Source organism: Arachis ipaensis, chromosome B5 (assembly GCF_059453495.1).
Source record: "Arachis ipaensis isolate K30076 ecotype BB chromosome B5, ASM5945349v1, whole genome shotgun sequence".
Classification (NCBI taxonomy): Eukaryota; Viridiplantae; Streptophyta; class Magnoliopsida; order Fabales; family Fabaceae; genus Arachis; species Arachis ipaensis.
The window spans coordinates 86,748,998-86,760,169 of NC_142440.1; the positions used below are offsets into that span (position 1 = coordinate 86,748,998).

The 11,172-nt window shown below is 37.5% G+C and overlaps 1 non-coding gene across 1 annotated transcript; it reads right to left on the reverse strand.

Annotated features, from left to right (window-relative positions):
- Nucleotides 1–1,092: 1,092 nt before the first annotated feature.
- On the reverse strand, nucleotides 1,093–1,199 carry LOC148564861 (small nucleolar RNA R71). Its single transcript, XR_015884809.1, has one exon. It is a non-coding gene; the product is annotated as a small nucleolar RNA R71 (small nucleolar RNA).
- Between the last annotated feature and the right edge of the window lie 9,973 nt (nucleotides 1,200–11,172).

The window sequence follows — 11,172 nt, forward strand, 5'->3', positions numbered from 1 at the left end:
AATTTCTGCTATTTACTTTCCCGCCATTTAATTTTCTGCAACTCTCAAATCAACTTCTGCTTAGCTCAACTAGAACATTCCTCCGATTAAAGTTGCTTGACCAATCAATCCCTGTGGGATTCAACCTCACTCTATTGTGAGTTTTTACTTGACGACAATTCAGTATACTTGCCGAGGGAAATTTGTTGTGAGACAAGTTTCCGTGCATCAAGTTTATGGTGCCGTTGCCGGGGATTGATTTTGTATCAACAATGATTAAATTAGTGGATAACTAGATTGAGCATTTTTCTTTTGTTTGATTTAATTTCTGTTTGAGTGATTTACTTTCGGTTTTAGTTATTTTCTTCCCTTTACCCCTACCCGTTTGTGGTGTTCTCTTCTTTGTTGTAATTCAGTTCACTAACCCACTGACTGTTTGATATATTGCATCACTCACACTAATAGCATTTCTGACAAGAATACTTCCTGAATTTATCTCTTTCTTGCTTGTGCTTTGTTGGTTGTATGACAGGTAGAAGAAGCGGGGCTTCAACTTCCTTTGATTCTGAACCTAAGAGAACCTTCCTTAGACTAAAGAGGGAAGCAAGAGGAAAGAGAGTCGTTAGTGCTGAGGAAGAAGAGGAGTATTTTGAACCAAACATTGATGAGAATATGGAGAACCATCATGAAGAAGAGGCTCACAACCATGGCAGAGAAGGACCAGTGCATCATGCTGGACAAGAAAGAAGAGTTCTAGGCTCTTATATCAATCCAAACCCAGGAAACTGTGGAAGTAGCATCCAAAAGCCAACCATGAATGCCAATAACTTTGAACTAAAGCCACAGCTCATCACCCTTGTTCAGAACAACTGTTCATTCGGAGGAAGTGTCCAAGAAGATCCCAATCAACATCTCACCACATTCCTGAGGATATGTGATACTATGAAGTCTAATGGTGTTCATCCTGACACCTACAGACTGCTTCTGTTTCCCTTCTCACTCAAGGACAAAGCATCTAAATGGCTAGAATCCTTCCTGAAGGAGAGTTTAACAACCTGGAAAGATGTGGTGAACAAATTCTTGGCGAGATTCTATCCTCCTCAAAGGATCAACAGGTTGAGAGGTGAGGTACAAACTTTCAGGCAACAAGACGATGAAACTCTCTATGAAGCATGGGAGAGGTTCAAAGACTTAACAAGAAGGTGCCCGCCAGATATGTTCAATGAATGGGTGTAGTTACACATTTTGTATGAAGGTCTTTTGATGTGCATAAACTAGTTATGCTACGATTTAGGAAATTGCACGATCGGCAAAATTCCTTCCGGCAAGTGCACCGGTTATCGTCAAGTAAAAACTCACAATAGAGTGAGGTCGAATCCCACAAGGATTGGTTGAGTGAGCAATTCGGATTAGAAGTATGTTCTAGTTGAGCGGAATCAAGATTTAGATGAGAATTGCGGAATGTAAAATTGGCGGGAAACGTAAATGACAAGAAATTGAAATGGCGGAATCTTAAATTGCATGAATTAAAGAGCAGAAGCTAAATTGCTGAAATTAAAAGGGAATGGGGGTGATTGCATGAATTGAGTTGCAGAATGTAAAGAGAAAGTGGAAATCAGAAATGGGGAATTCATTGGGTTATAGGAGATATTGAGATCTCCGAATCAAAACATGTTTATCTCTTCCTCAACCAATGCGTTCATTGAATTTTGCTTGGCAATCTTATATGATTGGATCCCAATCCCTTGGCTCACCAATTCTCTCTAAAAACAAACAAATTTCCAATCCCTTGGCTTAAATGTTCATAAGAAGAGATGATGCTCGATCACTGATTATACCACACAGTTTCATGAACCACAATTTGGTAGGATTACATGTCACAATATCCATCCAAACCCCAATCCAATTCACTGTGAGAAAGCTTCTCTAGCATGAATCCTCCATTCCTTTCCCAAGGTTCCGAAGGATTCCAATTATGGGTAGTTTCTTTCCCAAGACAACTACCCAATGGAATTAGATCGAGAAGCTTTCTAACAAAATTCAAGAGAAAAGATTGAAGAAGAAGATAAACTATTATTGATTCATTGAATTACAATAGAGCTCCCTAACCCAATGAAAGGGGGTTTAGTGAGTCATAGCTCTGAATTCAATTACAAAGGTATGAAAACTAGCAAAAAATGAAAAGGTAAAAGTTCCTCCTAACTTAAATTCTATCCTATTTATACACTTTCTATATTGAGCTTCTGTTGTGTTTCTTAGGCTTTGAGGCCTCTCCCTGCTTTCCTTTTGCTTTGGGTTTATGATCCATAATCTTGATGAGGCTGCTGATCCAAATTCTGTAACATTCATTGAGCCAACTTAGTGATAATCAAGTAATGACACATGACTCAACAAATTGAAATTCCAGACTCATCAATCCTTCAGGCCCAATCCCATAAACCATGATATTCAATTGGGTTTCATACCAGAGTAAGTTTAAGTTAATGTTTGTGTTCAAAAGCTAACTTAAACTGCAATATTTTTGGCCCAGAAACCTTTTCCAAGAGTGGCGTTTAAGTTGCAGTTTAAGCTTAAACTGCAGCTTAAACGCCAGACACTTCCAGTGATGCCTTTTGTGGAAGCACGTTTAAGCTTCAGTTTAAGGTTAAACTGAAGCTTAAACGTGGAAATGGAAGAAGGCAGCCCTGGAGGGTAACGTAGTCGAACACGTTTAAGCTTCAGTTTAAGGTTAAACTGAAGCTTAAACGTGGAGATAGGAAAGGCAGCCCTGGAGGTCGAACACGTTTAAGCTCCAGTTTAAGGTTAAACTGGAGCTTAAACGTGGGAATAGAGAAAGGCAGCCCTGGAGGTCGAACACGTTTAAGCTCCAGTTTAAGGTTAAACTGGAGCTTAAACGTGGAAATGGAGAAAGCAACCCTGGAGGAGAAAACTTGGTCGAACACGTTTAAGCTCCCTGGTGCTTTTCTTACTTCTGGCGTTTAACCTCCAGTTTAAGGTTAAACTGGAGGTTAAACGTGGAAATGCTTCCTGAGTGGAATTCTCATTCTGGCGTTTAACCTCCAGTTTAAGGTTAAACTGGAGGTTAAACTTCAGTTTCAGCATTTCTTAGCCTTCATGATTCTGGCGTTTAAGCTCCAGTTTAGGCTTAAACTGGAACTTAAACGCCATTTCCAGCATTATATGGCTTGGTAGTTTAAGTTCCAGTTTAAGCTTAAACTGGAACTTAAACTCCACATGTGATATTCAAGCTTCCTTTATTGATTTTGTTGCTTCCTTGCCTAGCCTCTTCTTCCCTGAAATCATCCAAACAATTGCATCAAAGTCTTGCAAAATTTCATGAGAAATCTTCCATTCATAGCATTCAAGTAATATAACTAAAACTCATGGAATTTGCATCAAAATCATACTGTTTGGATGGTTCATTGCTTTGTTATTCATTTAACCATTCTTGGTTACTTTAAGCTCAAGAAAATGCATAAAACAACTAAAACTAACAGAAAAATGCTAGTGAAACTAGCCTAAGATACCTTGGCATCATCTTTCTTATGAATCAAAGAAGGCAGTAGACTACTCATTTAGGGGATCTCTGAACAAGAAGAAGACAATTGAAGAAGCCATAGATGTCATTGAGACTGTAGCTGAGAATGACTACTTCTATGCTTCTGAAAGAGGCAACACTAGAGGAGTGATGGAGCTAAACAACGTGGATGCACTGCTAGCCCAAAACAAGATGATCACCAAGCAGCTGGCCGATCTTACCAAGAAGATGGAAAGGAATCAAGTAGCAGCAATCACCACCTCATCAGCAACCCAAGAAGGAGTGAATACAGAAGCAGAGGGTGATCAGGAACAAGCCAACTACATTGGAAATTCACCTAGGTAAAACCATGATCCATACTCCAAAACTTACAATCCTGGTTGGAGGAACCACCCAAACTTTGGGTGGGGAAATCAACAAGATCAAGGCCAAGATCAGAGACGTGACAACCCCAACAACAATGCAGCTCACCAACATTCCACACAGAGATTATATCGGCACCCACCTAACATCACCTCTTAACATCCATATCAAAACCAAAATGGCCATTCTCATCCCTCCAACTCCAACTCACCATCATCCGAAGATAAACTCTCAAGGATTGAGACCCTACTTGAAGGCATATGTAAGGAACTCCAAGAGAACAAGGTGTTCAAGGAGGAGGTACGAGCGAATATCAAAAACTAGGGAGACACCATCTAGAATTTCAAGTGGGATACCTCTCTGAGAAGATTTCCAAACCTACTGATAGCTTCCCAAGTGACACAGAGAAAAATCCGAGAGGTGAAGAAAAGAAAGTAAGATGGGAAGACTGCAAGATGGTCACTATAAGTGATAAGGGGACTGAGGAAGAGCTGAACAAACTCTTCGAACACTCTGGAGATACTTCAGCAGAAAAGCAGGAAGAGGGTCACCAAGAAACCAAAATTTCACAGAAGGAGATGCTGAAACTCTATGCACCTTTTCCCCAAAGACTTAAGGGTGGTGTGGAAAAGAGAATATACTCAAAGTTCCTTGATATGTTTGCATCTCTCCATGTAAACATACCATTCATCAAGGCCTCTCCAACAAATTCCCTCGTACATTAAGTATATGAAAGAGTTGCTGACCAGGAAAAGCTCACTCAAAGGAGGACAAACAATAGTGATGAATAAGGAATGCAGTGCTCTCATTCAACCAGAGTTGCCTACAAAAAGGAAGGACCTAGGGAGTTTTCACATCCCCTGTGCCATAGGAGAAATAATGTTTGATAAAGGACTCTGTGACCTGGGAGCAAGCATTAACTTAATGCCTTTATCCCTTATGAAGAAGCTACAGATCAATGAGCTAATGCCCACAGACGTAGTCATTAGGCTGGCTGACAAAACTCAAAAACAAGCATTAGGAGTGGTTGAAAACGTGTTGGTAAAGGTTGGGAACTACTTCCTTCCCACAGACTTTGTCATATTGGAAATGGAAGAGAGTCACCTTCACCCAATCATATTGGGAAGACCATTCCTAGCTACAGCCAGAGCGCTCATAGATGTGGAGCGAGGAGAGCTAATACTGAGGATACATGACGAACAACTCGCATTCAATGTCTTCAAACCCTCACAAGAAGCAGATCAGGAAAGCAAGGAACCAAGGAGAGAGCACGACAAAGCACTGGTGGAAGAAACAAGCATTGAAGCACAAGCTGTACACCTGGGAATCCCTTTGGTTGATGAACAAGACAGTCAGCAGTTGTCACAGCAAAAGGAAAACCAGGAGGAACCTAAACCACCAGAGTCATATGAGACCAGCAACAAAATTTCATTGGAAAAAGAGGTCACAAAGAGCAGGGCAATAGTAAAAGAAACAAAGAAGAAGGCACCAAGGAGGTGGAGGAACAAGAAGATCCCTACAGAGGATTTCTCTCCAGGGGATAAAGTGATCTCAGCTTATTTCCCAGATATCCCATCTCATCTCCCCACCATTCCATCTCAGCTACCTAAAGTTTTCACCATCAACAGAATTCTCTCCCTAGAACATGTGGAGATTCTTGATGAAGCCAATGGAGATAGATTTACTGCGAGGGGGGAAGATTTGAAGCATTACCAACCACCCTGACAAAGTCAGAACGTCAAGCTAGTGACACTAAAGAAGCGCTTCATGGGAGGCAACCCATGTTTTATATGCTTTTAAAGTAGTTAATAATGCAAGGCTCATGAATTCCAAATCAACTTTGACACATACTTGAATGAATCTTTTTATGTAGCACATAGTGAAGAACAAGTTTGGTGTTCAAGGCATACTAAGAGAGCATAAATGCAATTCATATCATGTCACTCTTAGAGCCTTGAACAAAACTTTTTACGCCACAGTGCCACAAACTAAGTTTGGTGTCACCAATGTTGCATACATGGACAGTTAATTAGTCAGTTGGTTTGTATTCATGAATAGCACTTACCATTTAGAAACAAAAATTTTAAAAGGTAGTTATTCTTTCCTTTTAAATTTTGCCGCCACTATCCACAAATTCATTAATCATATTTCTTTTGTTTTGTAGGAAATTAATGGGACAATTGAAGGAGGAAGGGTTCGGCCACTTCAAAAAAAGAGGACTATACACGTGTCTTCAAGGGGAATGCATTGGAAAATGTTGCCATGCAACATTGGATATTGACGGGATTTATTACCACTATAGCTACTTTAGCGGCTCAACCGGTTACTCGAGAATCCCGATTATTCCATTTTCTAATGCTAGCAATGTACAGCGGTCAAATAGGACCTTTTTCTTGTCAAGACATTTTACTTTTTGTCAATTGAGAATTGATTCTTCTTAGATACAAATTACGATAATTTAGATTATTCCTTGAATTTTTCATTGAGAGGAATAAAGGATCCCTCTGAGAACCGTATATGAGAATTTCATCTCGTACGGCTCAAACAGAAAAACCCAATACTGGTTGTAACGGAAACGGATATGTTAAATAATAAAAAGTTTTAAACTTCTTAATTTAATCCTATTATTCCAAATCTTATTTGAAGATAAGAAAAATATATAAATCCTTAAATTGATCTGTGCAGGGTTATAATGCCAAAATCTCAAGTCGGCGCACTCGTCTTTATCTTGATCTTTACAGGCCTCTTGAATATTCTATTTACTTCATTTTTTCTTTGATTTTTTTGTAGAATGCGACTTTTTTAGTGCCGTCTTCTTTATTATTAGTATTGATAAGAATTCTCTTGTTAAGACCCTATGAACAATTAAACAAAACCTCAGAAAAAATGAAAAAGTGTATTATCATACCTATGTTCCTTGCGGAAATAGAAGGCGAAATCAATCCATTTTTTTAGTTCTACGTTTTACATTCATTCTTTCTATTTTTTATTATTTTAATAATATATTATTATATATAGAATTAGATTCTATTTTATACTCCTCAATATACTCTTTTCTACTCATTCTATTAACTGAATATATATATTCAGTTAATAGGAATAGGATGAGTAGAATCCATAAAAAATACTTATCGAAAAAAGTGATCCATTGAGTCATACTAAGTATATTTGAATTCTATTGATTATAGACTATCTTTATAACAATATAAGAAAAAAATGCGATATATAAATTAAATATTCTATAATTAATAATTATATATAGCAGGTACAAATATTAAATCGAGGTACCCATTCTATGATAAACTTACCTTCCATTTTTGTGCCTTTAGTGGGCCTAGTATTTCCGGCACTTGCAATGGCTTCTTTATTTCTTTATGTTTAAAAGAACAAGATCTTTTAGATACAGACAATAGGCATAAATCAAGTATATTTTTTTAGATCAGGGAGCAACTTGATGAATAATCACTCCTAAAGGTTTACACCATAATAGTGCTAGTTGATGAGAGTTACTTCGGAAACAAAGAAGAATCAAGTCAAATTAATTTACTTGGGTTTGGTTTATTTATTCTAACAATTCCAATAAAACAGAACTGGATCTAATATGAGTTATCGATCAGAACGTATATGGGTAGAACTTATAGCGGGGTCTCGAAAAACTAGCAATTTCTGCTGGGCCTTTATCCTTTTTTTAGGTTCATTGGGGTTCTTATTGGTTGGAATTTCCAGTTATCTTGGTAGGAATTTGTTATCCTTATTTCCGTCTCAGCAAATTCTTTTTTTTCCACAAGGAATCGTGATGTCTTTCTATGGAATCACGGGTCTCTTTATTAGTTCATATTTGTGGTGTACAATTTGGTGGAATGTGGGTAGTGGTTATGATCGATTCGATAAAAAAGCGGGAATAGTGTGTATTTTTCGTTGGGGATTTCCTGGAAAAAATCGTCGTATTTTTCTTCGATTTCTTATGAAAGATATTCAGTCCATCAGAATAGAAGTTAAAGAGGGTATTTCTACTCGTCGTATCCTTTATATGGAAATCAAATATAAAAAAAATAGAGTTTGACGATTGATGTGGATTCAAAAGCGACTCTATTTAGATTATAAACGAATGATTAAAAAAGGGTCATTTTTATCCCGAGATACAATTTTTATTCAAATAGGATATACATCATGAATGGATATGCTCTAGGACGGAAGGATTCGAACCTCCGAATGGTGGGACCAAAATCCGATGCCTTACCGCTTGGCGACGCCCCATTTTTTTTATTCGACATTCATAAACACTATTAATGTTGCTGGGAGTTTAATATCCATATAGATATAGAATAGAATAAAACTGAAATTATTGATCATTACGTAGAATTCAATTAAGATATTGTATGAAAGTCTCGTTTCCTCTTTTTTTTTTCAGACTGGAAGGATTTTGAACTAGATAAGTTCAAATAAAATAAGTTGTTTCATAGTTGGCATGGTGAGTCGTATACATACTGAGTTGGTTTAGATCAATCTTAACCCGATGTTTAAAAATCAGTTATAAACTAATTAATAGAAATTTTTTATATAAATATTATAAGTTATAAGAAATCCGATAAGATAATAAGAAGATTAGATGAATAAAAAAAATAGAAAATCGTGCATTTGCGCGGAATCATTGTTGCTAATTCGCAACCGCGACAAGATCAACAATTTCGTGGGCTTGAGCTTCTGCTGCTGACATAAAAGCATCCCTTTCCATGTCTTCGGATACAAGCCATACAGGTTTGCCCGTTCTTTGTACATAAACTCTTGTGATAGTTTCGCGCAGCTTTAAAATCTTCGTACCAAAATATACAAAGAAACCATCTAATTGATCACGACGCACAACGAGGATCGTATCCATGCAATTTTGCATTTCTCGACAAACATACTTAGTTTTGTTATTCTAAGTGGTTATTCCAGTCTGGGTAATCAAGAACTTCTTATTCTTAACTCATGGGTTCGAGAATTCCTATAAAACTTAAGTGACACAATAAAAGCTTTTTCCATTCTTTTATTAACAGATTTATGTATAGGATTCCATTCGACCCATGGGTGGGAACTAATGATTGGTTCTCTCTATAAAGATTTTGGATTTGCTCAGAATGATCAAATTAAATCTGGTCTTGTTTCCACATTTCCAGTCATTTTAGATACTATTATAAAATATTGGATTTTCCGTTATTTAAATCGCGTATCTCCATCACTTGTCGTGATTTATCATTCAATGAATGACTGAAAAAAAGATCCGCGGGTTAGGTCAAATTGGAAAGTTTGTTATTTTTATTTTTTACAAAAGCAAGCTAAACAACATTCCAATCTTTTTCTTTATCGCCACCACCCAAGAGATTCTTCCCATATTCCAGGAATAGTTTTTCAGTAAATAGCCGAATCATGGATAGGGAACTAACTATGCCAGTGACCTACCAAAATTTATTGTAGAAATTGAATTTTCAGGTCCAATAAATGAATCTTTTTCCTATTTTTTTTACTAAACTAAAAAGGAAAGAAAATCCATGGACCGACCCCATCGTCTCCACCCCGTAGGAACTACAAGATCACCCCAAGGACGCCTTCGGCATCCAGGGGTCGCGGACCGACCATAGAACCCTGTTCAAAAAGCGGAACGCATTAGCTATCCGCTCTCAGGTTGGGCAGTAAGGGTCGGAGAAGGGCAATCACTCATTCTTAAAACCAGCATTCTTAAGACCAAAGAGTCGGGCGGAAAGGGGGGCTCTCCGTTCCCGGTTCTCCTGTAGCTGGATCCTCCGGAACCACAAGAATCCTTAGTTAGAATGGGATTCCAACTCAGCACCTTTTGAGATTTTGAGAAGAGTTGCTCTTTGGAGAGCATAGTACGATGAAAGTTGTAAGCTGTGTTCGGGGGGGAGTTATTGTCTATCGTTGGCCTCTACGGTAGAATCAGTCAGGGCCTGAGAGGCGGTGGTTTACCTTGTGGCGGATGTCAGCGGTTCGATTCAGCTTATCTCCAACTCGTGAACTTAGCCGATACAAAGCTATGCTATATGATAGCACCCAATTTTTATAAAGAAGTATCGTTAATTCCTTCATGTTCGTTCCAAGTTCGAAGTACCATTTGTACAAATAAGAATCCCCCTCGTTACAAGATTTCTTCTTCATATAGATAGATATAGGATCTATGGAGCAATTACTTAGAAGTACATTTTTTGAAATAGCCCTTCCTATCTGATAGAAAAGGATCCCATGATCCTGAACCGATCTTACCTGGGATCGCAAATCCCAAGTTTGTCTATGAAGAGCAGATCTAATTATATTAGTGTCTATAATGGATTTCTTTTGTATAATACTAATCGATAGGGCCTCATTGGTAAGTGCTACAAGATCTCGTACATTGGAACCCATAGTTATGGTTATGCACCCGAGTCCATTAGTATGGAACATTCTCTTTTCCAAGTGAAATCCCCTAGTATATGAAAGAGTGAAAAAGTGCTTTCGTTGTTGTGGAATAAGAAGCCTTCGTATCTTAAATTAAAAAAGAAAGAGCTCCTATCAACTTGTTCCGACCTAGGATAATAAGCTCATGAGCTTAGTCTTACTTCACCTCCGAGAAATGAAAGAAAACTTCCATCTCCAAATTTAACTCAGACGTAGCTCGCTTCTTTTGGGGTGTGAAGCCGTGTCAAACCAAACTACCCAACAAGCATTAGTTCTCCCTGAAAAGGAGGTGATAAAAGAAAGAAGAACTCTCTAGTATCCCCATAAGGATTAAAATCTTTTGATTTTTTAGTATAAGTAAAAATAACTACACGTTTGGCTTTTCGGGAACGAATTCCATACTTCTGTTCGTCTTTGTTTCCCTCTTCGAGGTCTTGGATTTCATCGATTAGTTTGTAAGGCCATCGAGGAACTTGTTTTTCGATTTCCTTTATTACAATACATTTTTTTTAATTGTTTTATCCTTCAGATCTGTTCGAATTGCGTCAAATAAGAATTGAATTTTTTTAGGCGTTATGTGTGCATATTCCGGAAAGAATACAAGTCCTTCAAAATTCAAGGCTGATACTGATTTTTCAGAAAATTTATGGATTAAGTTAAAAAAAAAAACTAGTTCGGATATTTATTCCAATTGACTATTTCATCGAAAACTTACAGCAGCTTGCCAAACAAAAGCTAAAAGAAAAAAGAGTAAGGGTATTACTGGCATAATATCTACAATTGGATTCAAAAAAGCATAGGCTTCGGGTAATTTTGCCAAAATATAATATTATTATGTTATTAAAAAAAATAAATAATAA